The sequence below is a fragment of the Aotus nancymaae genome, unplaced genomic scaffold (assembly GCF_030222135.1).
Source record: "Aotus nancymaae isolate 86718 unplaced genomic scaffold, 86718_ANA_hifiasm-v0.15.2.pri h1tg000059l, whole genome shotgun sequence".
Classification (NCBI taxonomy): domain Eukaryota; kingdom Metazoa; phylum Chordata; class Mammalia; order Primates; family Aotidae; genus Aotus; species Aotus nancymaae.
Genome location: NW_026988473.1, coordinates 59,711,860 through 59,727,522, shown reverse-complemented (window position 1 = coordinate 59,727,522; position 15,663 = coordinate 59,711,860). Strand labels below are relative to the sequence as shown.

The 15,663-nt window shown below is 39.6% G+C and overlaps 1 protein-coding gene across 4 annotated transcripts in view; it reads right to left on the bottom strand.

The window, feature by feature from the left end:
* Positions 1–15,663, bottom strand: part of UVRAG (UV radiation resistance associated) — a 311,056-nt gene that overhangs the window by 274,736 nt on the left and 20,657 nt on the right. The window lies entirely within an intron of this gene.

The following is a 15,663-nucleotide window of genomic DNA, read 5'->3' as shown; positions in this document are numbered from 1 at the left end:
ATGTTGGCAACGCTGAAGTCTGGGCACAGCAGATTCATCCCCAAAAGCTAGTTCCCTCTGTCAGACAATTATCCTCAGAGACTTAAAAACAGAAGCCAAGTGCTCAGCTCACACTTAAAATATGCTTACAGCTCTCCTGAGGCTGAAAGCCAGTCTACTCTCCTGAGGTAAGTCCACTTTTCATTACATGCGCAGTCAACCAGAAGAGCCTAGGTCTTTTTCCCATGTACATACCAATCCAATCCTTTCACCCAGTCTAGAGATTAAGATTCTTTGAGAGAGAAGTTTATTGTCTAATAAATTTGTTTAATCCTCTAAGTATCAAAAGCCTCGAATGTATTTACAAAAGTTTCCTGGGCTTACTGTAAAAGACTCATTTTTCCACAATCTGCAATGGTTTCCACTTCACACTCTGGATTATAGCAACCATTTTCTCCTGCTACACACTTTGCATTAGCCCCTTCAGTCAAAACTTTAAAAACAGGAACCACTAATTATCTGTATATAATAATCACATCTATTTTGCTATAAGATTACAATCCTGGTCCTCTGTTCAAAGACCTGAAAATATTTGGAATTAAATATCTAGGATAATGTACCAACATCCCATTATTGTTTTCAAAGCCCTTACAGCCTGACTTCTCTATATACCATCCTTACTTCCCACCCTGTCTTCCTCAGATCTTCCACATACCCAAGCCCTCAGTCACACATGACTACTTAAAGTTCATCAAAAAGACCATGCACTTTCCTAGCTCCATGCATTTGCTTGGTAAGCCCTCAATGCCATCCCTTCTCTTTAAGGAGATCCTATGCATATTTCAAAGTTTAGGAAAGAAAATTCCTCCCCTTCCTCATTCTCCAACTGAAATTGAGGAAGGAGAATAGGGTCTCCAGGGACACAAGGCCTACCTAGAACTAAATCTAAAGGGAAACCCCAGCTTTCCATGCCTAAGTAACAAAAGGACCAAAGGCTACTCCCTTTGCAACACTCCCACATCTGATTGTTGTTTTTCACAACCAATCAGATGTTTTGCATAGGAGTGTAACTTTGTAACTTCAGCCTCTGATTGCAGACCACCACTTTATTTGCATGGTGTGAATGCCAAGTGGCCAATGGGAAACCTCTGAGGGTATATGGACCCTAGAAGATTCTGTAACAGGACCCTTGAGTGGCTGCTCAGGCCCGCTCCCACCCTGCGGAGTGTACTTTCATTTTCAATAAATCTCTGCTTTCATTGCTTCATTCTTTTCTTGCTTTGCTGTGCATTTTGTCCAATTCTTTGTTCAAAACACCTAGAACCTGGACAACTTTCAGTCAAGATCTGCTACCAGTAATAAAATTAGTTGCTCCCTTATTAGGATAAATAAAAACTTGGCTTCTGTCTCTACTATAGCACTTATTTTATTCAGCCTTTATTATAGTTAGTTGTTTACCATTATCTTCCCTATTAATCTAGCATTAAAAGGCTTGATAGAAACCATTACCATCACTGTACAGTTAGCATTTATTAAATGTTTACCATGTGCCATGCACTGTGCTTCATACATGTGATCATTTAATTCTCATAACAATCCTACAAGGCTAACTATTACTCATTATCATTATTCATTACTTTATCCCAACTTTTTTTTTCTTTTGAGAGGGAATCTCACTCTGTCTCACCCAGGCTAGAGTGCAGTGGCGCAATCTTGGCTCACTGCAACCTCCACCTCCTGGGTTCAAATGATTCTCCTGTCTCAGCCTCCCTAGTAGCTGGGACTACAGGCATGTGCCACCACACCCAGCTAATTTTGTATTTTTATTACAGGCAGGGTTTCACCATGTTGGCCAGGCTGGTCTCGAACTCCTGACCTCAGGTGATTCACTTGCTCAGCTTCCCAAAGTGCTGGGATTACAGTTATGAACCACCACACCAGACTATCGCAACATTTCTAAGTAACCAAATATAAAACAAAGAAAATAATAAATGACAGGAGATATCTCAAAACAAGGAAAGAATGCAGAAAGAAAGTAAAGGATTACATCCTACATATGGGGATATGTATCTCTTGTCTAAACACTATATATACCTAAAAGATATAATTTGGTCTTTATATTCCTTTATTGCTACAGAGCACAGAGAAATAAACTATTCTTCAACTAAGAGAATAACTTTATGACACATTCAATTATCATGGAATTGACTGCCTTACAAAACAGTGTACAGGACTTGGACGGAGATGAGATCTGTAATAGATGCATGGATATTATTATCAAAGAGATCTCTGCATTATGTAGCAACTGTAGGAAATTAGCACAACCACCTCCAAGACACCTTCTGATTCTAAACTCTATGACATTCTTAACTGGGTGGATTACCAGTGTAATACACTAATCCGAATAAACAGAACTAACCACATTCAGAGCATTTTATAAGGTTTAAAAACTCCATAAACTGACCAACTATACTTAAAGTACTGACTGTAGAATGTATGACTTTTTGCTCTTTTCCTTTATTTTACTTATTTCAAAAGCATTAGTGTAAGTATTCTCATTATACTGAAATTAATTAAAATACAAGATGCTTCCAGACACTGAAATGGACAAAGAAAACAAAATTTTTCTTTTTTTTTTGAGACAGGGTCTCACTCTGTCACCCAGGCTGGAGTACAGTGGCAGATCACAGCTCTCTATAGCCTCAACCTCTCAGGCTCAAGCGATCCTCCCACCTCAGTCTCCCAAGTAGCTGGGACCACAGGCATATACCACCATGCCCAGCTATTTTCTTTTTTTGGTAGAGACAGGATCCCCCTATGTTGCCCATGCTAATAAACTGTTTATGGGTAAATTACTGACACAATCTTGGTGAAAGGCTGTAAATATACTTGCAAACCTTCTTGTGCCCTGGGTCTTGTCTTCTTTTTTAATAACATTCATTTCAGAGCCAGGCACAGTGGCTCATTACTTTGGGAGGCCAAAGCAAGAGGATCACTTGAGCCCAGAAGTTTAAGATCAGCCTAGGCAACAACATAGCGAGACCCTATCTCTAGAAAAAATAAAAATAAATTAGCCAGGCCAGGCACAATGGCTCTTGCCTGTAATCCCAGCACTTTGGGAGGCTGAGGCGGGAGGATCACTTGAGGTCAGGAGTTTGACACCAGCCTGGCCAACATGGTGAAACCCCATCTCTACTAAAGATACAAAAATTAGCCAGGTGTGGTGGCATGCACCTGTAATCTCAGCTACTCGGGAGGCTGAGGCAGGAGAATCACCTGAACCCCAGAAGTGGAGATTGCAGTGAGCCAACATCACGCCACTGCACTTCAGTCTGAGCAACAGAATTATTAAGACTCTGTCCTCCCAAAAAACAACAACAACAACAACAACAACAGGTTGGGCGTGGTGGCTCATACCCGTAATCCCAGCACTTTGGGAGGCTGAGGCGGGTGGATCACCTGAGGTCAGGAGTTCAAGACCACCCTGGCCAACATAGTGAAACCCTGTCTCTACTAAAAATACAAAAAATTAGCTGGGCATGGTGGTGCAAACCTGTAATCCCAGCTATTCAGGAGGCTGAGGCAGGAGAATCGCTTGAACCTGGGAGGCAGAGGTTGCAGTGAGCTGAGATCATGCCACTGCACTCCAGCCTGGGTGACAGAGTGAGATTCCATCTCAAAAAAAGCGAAAGAACAAAGTCGGAGAGCTGACATTACTATAAAGCTACAGTAATCAAGGCAGAATGGCATTGGCAAAAGAAGAGGCAAATAGATGAGAATAGAATAGAGAGTCTAGAAATGTACTTACACAAATATAGTCAACTATTCTTTGATAAAGTCTCAAAGATAATTCAAAGAAGACAGCCGTCTTTTCAACAAATGGTATAGAAAGTGGATATTCTACGTCAAAAAAATGAATATAGACACAGATCTTACACTTTTCACAAAAATTAACTCAAAATGAATCAGAGACCTCAGTGAAAATGCCAAACTATAAAACTCCTAGAAGATAACATAGGAAAAAATTTCGGTGACCTTGGGCTTATGATGACTTTCTAGATACAAAACCAAAACTATGATTCATAAAAGATGAAACTGATCAAGTAAGACTTAACTAAAATTAAAAATTTGGTTTTTGGCCGGGTGCGGTGGCTCACGCCTGTAATCCCAGCACTTTGGGAGGCCGAGGCGGGTGGATCACCTGACGTCAGGAGTTCGAGACCAGCCTGACCAACATTGTAAAACACTGTCTTTAAAAAAAAAAAAAAAACTTGGTTTTTCTTAGGCCTTGCAATGGTTCTGAATGGTCTGAAACCTTTACCAGATTCTGATGCCCACTCACCAGATGGTTGGCGAACACAGGGCACTTCAAATCTAAAAACTTGCCTAATGACTGAAACGGGGTAAGTCTTAACAACACTGTTCACCTACAGGAAATCCTTAAGACTTGTCCTTTAACTGCTCTCGGGCATAAAGTCTAGTGGTACTTCATGTCCTAGTGGCACCATCAAGCATAAATAACAATGCTTTGATCTTTTCTAAACAGAATTACTGGCTGACTCTTCAAATGGTCCACCTACAGATATTTAAGTCAAACTTTTTTTATGATCTAAGTTAGTTCAAGTATCACAGGAAAGTAAAAACATTCTGAATAATTAAAATGTACATAGACTTTGGAATTACTCTTTAAGATGACACCCCATGCAGTTTTCTTTTTTTTCACGTCTGTGACATAGCTTCCTAATATCTGGTAACGTTTTTTTTTTGTGGGGGGTACTTTTGGGCTCAAGAGGTACATATACAGATTTTGTTACATGGGTAAACAAACATTGCATGTCTTGGGGTTTGGGGTACAGATAATTTTCTCACTCAGGTAATCAGCATAATGCCCAATAGCTAGTTTTTAAATCCTCACCCTCTTCCCATCCTCCACCCCTCAAATAGACCCCAGTATCTACCATTCCCTTCTTTGTGTCCATGTGTATTCTATGTTTAGCTCCCACTTATAAGTAAGAACATGAGGTTATTGGTTTTCTGCTCCTGTATGAATTCACTCAGGATTATAGGATCCAGCTCCAACCATGCTACTGCAAAGGCCATGATCTCATTCTCTTTTTATGGCTGTGTAGTACTCCATGGTGTATATGTATCACATTTTCTTTATCTAGTCCACCATGGATGAGCATCTAGGTTGATTCCACGTCTTTGTGATTGTGAATTGTCATATGGTCAAGCAATCTCCAGAAACTTCCTCAAATGCTCTACTTTATACTTTCACAGTTATAAAATGCTCTTCGTGCATTGTTCTACAGTGGTAGATTTAGGTGGCTGAGTTGTGCTCTAGTAACATCCATCTCCAAAGCTAAATAGGGGATTTTAATTTTTAAATTAGCATGGCTTTAAAATCTTTGAAACACTACCTATCACATTCTCACATAAAGGTTAACCATTCACTAACATACAAAATCAAAACCTATTCAGCTTTGATTTGGAGGATAGACAGATTATAGCTCACAATTTAACTACCTGAAATGTTGGCAGTGGACAAAAGAGCAATATTACCCTAAATTCCTTAAATTTTTACAATTCTTTCAAATACAAATTCTAACACAATATTTAAGTGGTATGCATAGTAAATTTGAAACAACTGGCTGGGCATGGGTGGTTCGCACCTGTAATCCCAGCACTTTGGAAGACCAAGGAGGGCAGATCGCTTGAGACCAAGAGTTTAAGACCAACCTGGGCAACATGGCAAAACTCCTTCTCTACAAAAATTAGTTGGGTGTGGTGGCACATGCATGTAGCTCCAGCTACCCAGGAGGCTGAGGTGCAAGGATCACCTGAGCCCAGAAGGCTGAGGCTACAGTGAGCCATGATGGTGCCACTGTACTCCAGACTGGGCAATGCAGTGAGACCTTGTCTCAAAAAAAAAAAAAAAGAAAAGAAAAGAAAAGAAACATCTGCTTTAGTTAAAAAAAAAAAAGAACAGAAAAAAAGTGTTACAATTGTACTCATTAGTATGATTATAAACCAGTGCTTCCAAAAAACCTAGAAGAGCTGTTTTTCTTCTTAATACCAGTAATTTTCTTAGAAAGCTGCTTTAAAACTTAACAGTAGAATACAAACAACTTTTTTGTTTTGTCTTTATATTTTTTGTTTTGTTTGTTATGGCCTTGTAGATCCACAGTCCAGCAGAGTTAACTCTACCTGCAGCATCAGGGATGTTTGTGCGATTCAGCTCAGGCCAATCAATCAGCACATTCTATTCCCCTCATCATAACATATGATCCACTTAGGGTTAACAAAATATCCGGAAATTAAACTGTTGAGTTTTTTGTTGTTGTTGTTGTTGTTGTTTAGATGGAGTCTTGCTCTGTCACCCAGGCTGGAGTACAGTGGCACAATCTCAGCTCACTGCAACCTCTGCCTCCCGGGCTCAAGCAATTCTCCTGCTTCAGCCTCCCAAGTAGCTGGGACTACAGGCGCAGACCACCACACCCAGCTAATTTTTGTATCTTTTGTAGAGATGGGATTTTGTTATGTTGGTCAGGCTGGTCTTGAATTCCTAACCTCAAATGATCCACCTACCTCGGCCTCCTAAAGTGCTGGGATTAGAGTCATGAGCCACTGTGCTCAGCCATGAGTTCATTTTTACCCCCACTGGCTCTGAACCTAGAAGGACATAGGGCTAGAGATCCTGTCAGCCATCTTTTCATCACAGTGAAACCAGGAAATCAAACGAACAAGGAAGAGAGCAGAGTCAAGATGTGGGATTCAGACCCTGCTGACGCAATTTAAGTCTGGCTCAAACTATACTTAAAAAGTAAGTACTATGATGACAAACATCAGCCCATCCCTTTAAAACTATCAAGGATTACAACTAGGGAAAGGACTTATATTGTAATGTTTATTAAGGATGTATCCCATAGCAGGTTAGCAGATGAAGAGTAACATTCTAACTTAGTGGCAAGATAAAAGAAATGTTTCACTTTGTTAAACATATCCATATTTTAGAAAATGATCACTTCTGTAGGGTCAATCTATATTTGTTGATATAGTTTTGAACCTCAATATAGGGGAAAGCAACACTTAAAAAACAGTCAAATCACATACCATAACTAACAGAACTCAAAGCCATTTTCAGTAGTGAAATAACCACCAGGGCTTTATGTTCCTCCCATATTTTACCTTTCCTTTGCATGCATCTAAAATTCTCTGGTTTCTGAGGTATATTAATGACCAAAGAGAACTGATGTGTCCTTAATCTTATGTTCTGCATCAAGTGTTGGAGAGTGATTCAGGGAGGCTGATAACCAAAAGACAAGGAAATGGCTCCCATTCACCCCTTGATGGGTCACTTGCTTAAAAAACAAAAGTATTGGCTGGGCGTGGTGGCTCACACCTGTAATCCCAACACTTTGGGAGGCCGAGGCAGGCGGGTCACGAGGTCAAGAGATCGAGACCATCCTGGTCAACATGGTGAAACCCCGTCTCTACTAATACAAAAAATTAGCTGGGCATGGTGGCGCGTGCCTGTAATCCCAGCTACTCAGGAGGCTGAGGCAGGAGGATTGCTGAACCCAGGAGGCGGAGGTTGCGGTGAGCCGAGATCGCGCCATTGCACTCCAGCCTGGGTAACGAGCGAAACTCTGTCTCAAAAAAAAAAAAATACAAAAATTAGCTGGGTGTGGTGGCACACACCTGAAATGCCAGCTACTCAGGAGGCTGAGTGAGGCAGGAGAATCGTTTGAACCCTGGAAGTGGAGGTTGCAGTGAGCCGAGATGGCACCACTGTACTTCAGCCTGGTGACAGAGCAAGACTCTGTCTCAAAAAAAAAAAAAAGTATTATGATTCTTAAATATAATTACTCCATAAATCCCCACCATTACCTAACTAAACCATCCCACATACAACTTTCACAACTCCCAGGCCCACAAGGAGGTACTTTCTAAACCAAGTTTGAGTCTGATTTGCTTTATCTACAAGAGCTATTACAAATCAATAATATAACCAATAATCAATAACCTAGAGACCAAAGAAAAAGGGACAAAGAATATGAAAAGGCAGGTGACAGGAAAAGAAATGGAAACAGTCAATGAACATGAGAAAATATGCATAATCACACCTATAATTTTAAAATATGCACATCAAAATAAACATTCCACCTTGTGCCCGACTGCAGTTTCCAAACACGGTTGCCCCAATACTTTCCATCTGACATGCTCTCTAACGATGTAATGCTGCCACTCCTGTCATCCATTAAGAAGTGAGGTCTATGTTTCCTCCCCAAAAAATGTGGGCAGAAACGAAGCTATGTGACTTCTGAGGCTAAATCATGAAAGGTGACATGGCTTCCACCCGGTCCTTTTGGGATATTCTTCCTTGGAACCCAGTGACTATACTGTGAGGAAGCCAACCAGTCACACGGGCTTCACAGGTGTTCTCCACAGCCCCAGCTGAGATTCCAGCAGGAAGCCAGGCATGTAAGTGACCATGTCCTGAGGCTTTGAGCCTCCAGAAATGACATCAAGATAATAAGCAGAGACAAGTTCTTCCCACCAAGCTCCAGCCAAACTGCAGATTTGTGAGCAAAATTAATGATGATGATGTTAAGCCACTCAAGTTTTTTGTTTGTTATAAAGTAATAGATAATTAAAGGGACCTATCTGATTAAAGTCAAACCATTTTAGTCTCTACTGGGGTTGATACAGGGAAAGCCAACAACATTGGGGAAAACATAAAACTGGTCTGCTTTGGAGCAAGAGCAATTTAGCAAAAATTATCAAATTTTAAAATGCATATAAAATTTTTTACCAAGCACTCCACAAATCATAAAACTGTGTGCAAATATGTTTATTCCAGTATTGCTATAAAAGGAAAAACTGAGTAACACTCTTACATTATGGTACAATGTAAATATACAATGGAAAACCATATTACCAGTTTTTTTAAAGGTCATTGAAAATGATATGAAATAAACAAAAGAGCAAGAAATTTTTAATGTTCACATAAAGAAATATTACTATATACCTTGAATAATGTAGATCAGACAGTAAATCTTTTGAGCTTTTCAGTGCACACCTAGTCTGTCTACATACTCTTCTTTTTTAGTTTGTTAACAGTCCTTTAACAAAATAATAAGCATTCTTAGCTTGTCAGTTGTTACAAAACCAGCCATTGTTAGTCACAGTTTGCTGACCCCTGATTTAGATAAACACAGATATTATGAGATAATTTCTTAGTATTTGCCTTTGGAAATGTAGTCAAACTTGTCCTAGACACCTTCTTTCATTCCTACTTTGAACTCTTTTTCCAACTTCCATTTCTTTTTCAGGTCAGACATTTACTCTCAGCCTGAGACCAGGCTCAGTGGTAGGCAAGATTTAAGGCCCACATTATTTTGGGTAAATTTATATTACTCTAACTTTGTTTTAAGTTTTTGAGAGGTAACAAATGTAAACCTAGGGGAAACTGGTTCTCCACATTTCCACAGAAGGTAAAGATACTCAACTACTGAACTAAGATTCTAAGAATTAAGCTTGATAAATTCAAGTCAGTTAAAAAAAATAAAAAATAAATAAAAACAGGAGCTCTCCATGTAGCACTCTCAAATCACCTATATTTTCCTAATCCTTTGATCCAACCTGAAAGCCTCACTGTGAAAAGTTTTGAAGGAACATAAGAATGCTTTAAAACTAGTGCCTGGGGCTACTGGCTCTAAGCAAATGGTGCCAACAACATTACAGATTTAAACAAACAACTCAACAACCCTAATCTCTCATGAAACACTTCATAGTTCCTGTCCCTAATTGAAAGCTTTCCCTGGCACAAATTACACAACCTTGGAACTAAAGCCGTCATTGTGAAATTAACTCTGCTCTCCCACCAAGTTTAAATCAGTCTAAATTTAATGCAGTCATCTACTAAGCACTAAATTATAAAACAGGCTTCTCAACAGGAAAAAACAAACTGTTAACTCTGAACTTTCTTCATTTCTTATACATTTTGGTTCTGAGTTTCTTATCTCTACCCTATTTACCCCCAATCTTGGTGAAAGGCCCCAAAACTTGCCTTCCCCTCCTGCCCCCATTTTCCTCCAGGTAGTGTTGCTCTAAGAAACAGGCAGATCCAGTACTGCCCTCTGCATGCACCTCTCCCCCGCCCTTCTTGTTAAAGATGTTCTTTGAAACCAATGAGAACGAAGACACAATGTACCAGAATCTCTGGGACACATTTAAAGCAATGTCTAGAGGGAAATGTATAGCACTAAATGCCCAAATGAGAAGCGAGGAAAGATCTAAAATCGACACCCTATCGTCAGGATTAAAAAAAACTAGAGGACACGCCTGTAATCCCAGCACTTTGGGAGGCCGAGGCGGGTGGATCACGAGGTCAAGAGATCGAGACCATCCTGGTCAACAAGTTGAAACCCCGTCTCTACTAAAGATACAAAAAAAAATTAGCTGGGCATGGTGGCGCGTGCCTGTAATCCCAGCTACTCGGGAGGCTGAGGCAGGAGAATTGCCTGAACCCAGGAGGCGGAGGTTGCGGTGAGCCGAGATCGCGCCATCGCACTCCAGCCTGGGTAACAAGAGCGAAACTCCGTCTCAAAAAAAAAAAAAAAAAAAACTAGAGGAGCAAGATCAAACAAATTCAAAAGCTAGCAGAAGACAAGAAATAACTACGATCAGAGAACTAAAGGAGATAGAGACACAAAAAACCCTTCAAAAAGTCAATAAATCCAGGAGATGGTTTTTTTGAAAAAATCAACAAAATAGACCACTAGTCAGACAAGTAAGAAAGAAAAGAGAGAAGAATCAAATAGATACAATAAAAAATGATAAAGGGGATATCACCACGGATTCCACAGAAATACAAACTACCATCAGAGATTATTATAAACAACTCTATGTACATAACTCTAGAAGAAATGGAGAAACTCCTGGATGCTTACACCCTCCCAAGACTAAACCAGGAAGAAATTGAATCCCTGAATAGACCAATAACAAGGTCTGAAGTTGAGGCAGCAATTAATAGCCTACCAACCAAAAATAGTCCAGGTCCAGACGGGTTCACAGCCGAATTCTACCAGACGTACAAAGAGGATTTGGTACCATTCTTTCTGAAAGTATTCCAAACAATACAAAAAAAGGGAATCCTCCCTAACTCATTTATGAGACCAACATCATCCTGATACCAAAACCTAGCAGAGACACAACCGAAAAAGAAAACTTCAGGCCAATATCCATGATGAACACTGATGCAAAAATCTTCAGTAAAATACTGGCAAATCAACTGCAACAGCACATCAAAAAGCTTATCCATCACGATCAGGTAGGCTTCATCCCGGGGATGCAAGGTTGGTTCAACATACGCAAGACTATAAACGTAATCCACCACATAAACAGAACCAAAGACAAAAACCACATGATTATCTCAATAGATGCAGAAAAGGCCTTCAACAAAATTCAACAGCTCTTTATGTTTTCTTCTTTCTTCTATCTTGATATTTCCTTTACAGACTATTATTAGGAATTACAACCTAATTTCAGGGTATATGATCTTACTAAATAACTAGAGTTTGTACAAATTAAAAGAGCAAATTTCTGGTAAATTTTCACGCCAATTTCAGCATTTAGGAGTATAAGATCAAAAAATACATATATAACCAATGAAGAACGACAGAGTTATACAGGATGAACTAGGATGATAAAAACTGAAGACAGAAAATAGCTGTCAGAGGTCCAGATGTTAAGAGAAATATCATGACTGTAATTTGCTTCAAAATAATTGGAGGGAGGAAAGGAGGACAAGTAGGTAGGCATATAGATTAAACAAGATCCACAATGAGTTAATAGTTATTGAAGTGGGATAATAGGTACCTGGGAGTTCATATATTCCTCTCTCAATCTCTCTCTCTCTCTCTACACACACACACACACACACACACACACACACACACACACACACTTGCATTTCAATATACATTGATATATTGAATATATTGATATATAAAATATACATTTCAATATACATTGAAATTTCCACAATAAAAAAGGTTTAAAGTATTATCAATACGAACAGAAAGAAAAGATAACATATAGGAGCCTAAAGAAAAACTGAGCTTACTGTGATAACTAATTAGATAATGGATGTGCTTAGGGATGAAGAGAAGATTGACGAAAGAGACAAACAAGTCAAAGATGACCTCTAGGGAAAAAGAGAACTAATCAATAAAGGTGTTAGGGCAATAGGATAGCCATCAAAAATACACACACACCCTATGCCTTACATCGAATTCCAGAAGGCTTAAAAATATTTAATGTAAATAAAGCAAAAAAGTACCCAAAGAAACCATGAATAATTATTTTATAAATACAAAGGTCTAAAAATGATATTCAGAAGCTATAAAAGAAAAAAAAATTACTACATAAAACACTTTAAAATTAGGCATGACAAAGACTACCTTATGCAAAGTCAAAGAAAAAAATAACCTGAGAGGCCAGGCACAGTGGCTCACACATATAATTCCAGCATTTTGGGAGGCCGAGGTGGGCGGATCATGAGGTCAGGAGATCAAGACCACCCTGGCCAAGGTGAAATCTCATCTCTACTAAAATACAAAAAATTAGCCAGGCATGGTGGCGCACGCCTGTAGTCCAGCCACTCAGGAGGCTGAGGCAGGGGAATCACTTGAACTCGGGAGACAGAGGTTGCAGTGAGCCGAGATCATGCCACTGCACTCCAGCCTGACACAGAACAAGACTCCATCTCACCTAAAAAAAAAAGAAAGAAAAAAAAAGAAAAAGAAAAAATTTGAATTCATATAAAAAAAAATTTTTCACTAAAACATAAAGAATTCCTAGAAATCAAAAGCCCATGACCCAACAGAAAAAAAATGGCAAAGAACATTAACAGATAATTCACAAAAAAAGAAATACAAATAGTTCTTAAGCATGAAAAGATTCTCAACCTCACTCATAAGAGAAATGCAGATTAAAACTACATTAAAATTGGCACCAACCAAAAAATCTGATAAGATAGGTCGAGGGGCAGCCTCTGGTGAGAGCCTTTTTGCTGGTAAGGGCTCGCAGGGTATCACGTGGCAAGGGAGCTGAGCACTACCATGCTAGCTCAGGCCTCTCTTCCTATAAAGCCACTAGTTCCTCTCTCACGATAACCCATTAACCCACTAACCCATTAACCCATTAATCCATAAATGGATTAATCCATTCATCAGGGCAGAGGTATGGTATCAATGTATCACCTGTTAAAGGCCTTACCTCTCAATACTGCCATATTGGGGACTAAATTTCAACATGAGTTTTGGAGGGGACAAATATTCAAACCATAGCAGATGGCAATCTGACAATATCTATCAAAATTACAAATGCAGGCTGGGTGCGGTGGCCCATACCTGTAATCTCAGCACTTTGGGAGGCCAATGTGGGAGGATCACTTGACCCCATGAGTTCAAGACCAGCCTGGGCAACACAGGGAGACTCTATCTCTATGAAAAACTTAGAAATTAGCTGGGTATGATGGTGCATGCCTGTAGACCCAGCTACTTGGGAGGCTAAGGTGGGAGGATCGATTGAGCCCAGGAGGTTAAGGCTTCATGATCAAGCCACTGCACTCCAACCTGGGCAGCAGAGTAAGACTCTATCTCAAAACAAACAAACAAAAAAAACCCTTAAATTTAAAAAAATTACAAATGTATATATTCTTTGATTCAGCAATATGATGTACGTAATAGAGTATTGCTTATTAGCAAAAAAACTAGAAATAACTGAAATGTACATCAATGGGGGACTAAATTATGATATATCCTACAGTGAAATACTACATGACCATAAAGAATAAATAACATGGCAGCTCTTTTAACACTGATACGGAATAATTTCCAAGATATGTTATTAGTTGTGGGTTTGTTTTTTTTGTTTGTTTGTTTTTTTAAGTACAGTTTATACAGTCAGTGTGTTTAACATTTGTGGCTTTTTTTGGGTTGAGGGGGTGGTGGTTATAGAGACAGGGTCTCACTCTATCACCCAGGCTGGAGAGCAGTGGCACAACCATAGCTCACTGCAGCCTCAAACTCTTGGGCTCAAGCAATCCTCCTGCTTCAGCCTCCTAAGTAGCTAGGACTATAGGCCAGTGCCACCATACCTGCCTAATATTTTAAAACTTTTCGTAGCAAAGGGTCTCACTATATTGCCCAGACTGGTCTTGAACTCCTGGTCTCAAGATATCTTCCCTCCTCGGCCTCTCAAAGTGCTGGGGTTACAGATGTGAGCCCCCATGCCCAACCTCATTTGTGTTTAATAGGGAAAAAAAGAATACAATTATGTAATCATTGGAGAGTCATAAACTATAACTGATAACACAGGTTGCCCCAGGGAAAAAGAAATGGGTATTTGGGGCACACAGTAGTATGGAGACTGTTCACCATATCCTCTTATACGCTGTGCCTTTTGAATTGTGAATCATATGAATACTTACCTACTGTATTTTTTAAAATAAAATTAAAGATACTTTTTACTTTTTATTTTTTAAGGCCAGTCAAGTACAGTAGTGAGAAGGGAGAAAGAGTAGAACAAGTCTGATCTGTAACTGACTGTGAACACTCAATTGAGAAAACTCATTACCGTTGGACCAGCTTATGTATACATTTCAAAAAAACAGCGAGATGGCAACCAACCTTTAAACACAGGTATGCAGATGACCATTTCCAGAAGCAATGTGACACAGTGGACTTTAGCTCAGCTCTAGGGTGGTTCTAGCACTCATTAGTGAGCAAGCCACGTACTGTCTCCCCATACATCAAATGGAGCCTGTTTCCCCGTACATCAAATGGAGGTATTTCCAACTGCCTACCTCTGTGGGTTACTGTAATGATCAAATGAAATCATGGATGTAAAAGCTCTCTAAAAAAGTATAAAGTACTTTATAATACATACTTTATATATGTATAATATATACTTTATAAAGTATTACAAAAATAGAGATGTCAAGAGAGGGATGTGGTTATCAGTGGAAGATGATGAATTTAGGCCATTCTAATTTGAAGTAAAGAGACAAAGATTTACAATTTACCTCTTTAAATAGAGGTGATTATAAGTCACAAAAGTATAACAGATATCTGAAGGATAAACATTCAACAAACAGAAGTGTAATACTGCAGAACCAGAAAGAACCCTGAAGATCCTCTAAGCTTTTGCTACTCTGCATCACTTGGGAATGTATTAAAAATGCTGAGAATCTCAGGTCCCACCACAGACCTACTCAATCAGAATATGTACTTTAACAAGATTCCCTAGGCAATTCATACAGACATTTTAAGTTTAAGAAGCACTGAAAGGCTGGGCGAGGTGACTCACACCTGTAATCCCAGCACTTTGGGAGGCCGAGGCGACTCACACCTGTAATCCCAGCACTTTGGGAGGCCGAGGCAGGCAGATGGCCTGAGCTCAGGAGTTTGCTACCAGACTGGGCAATATGGTGAAACTCTACTAAAATTCAAAAAAAACTTAGCCAGACATGGCAGCATGCGCCTGTAGTCCCAGCTACTTGGGAGGCTGAGGCAGGAGAACTGCTTGAACCCAGGAGGCAGAGGTTGCAATGAGCCAAGATCATGCCACTGCACTCCAGCCTAGGCGACAGAGTGAGATTCCGTCTCAAAAAAA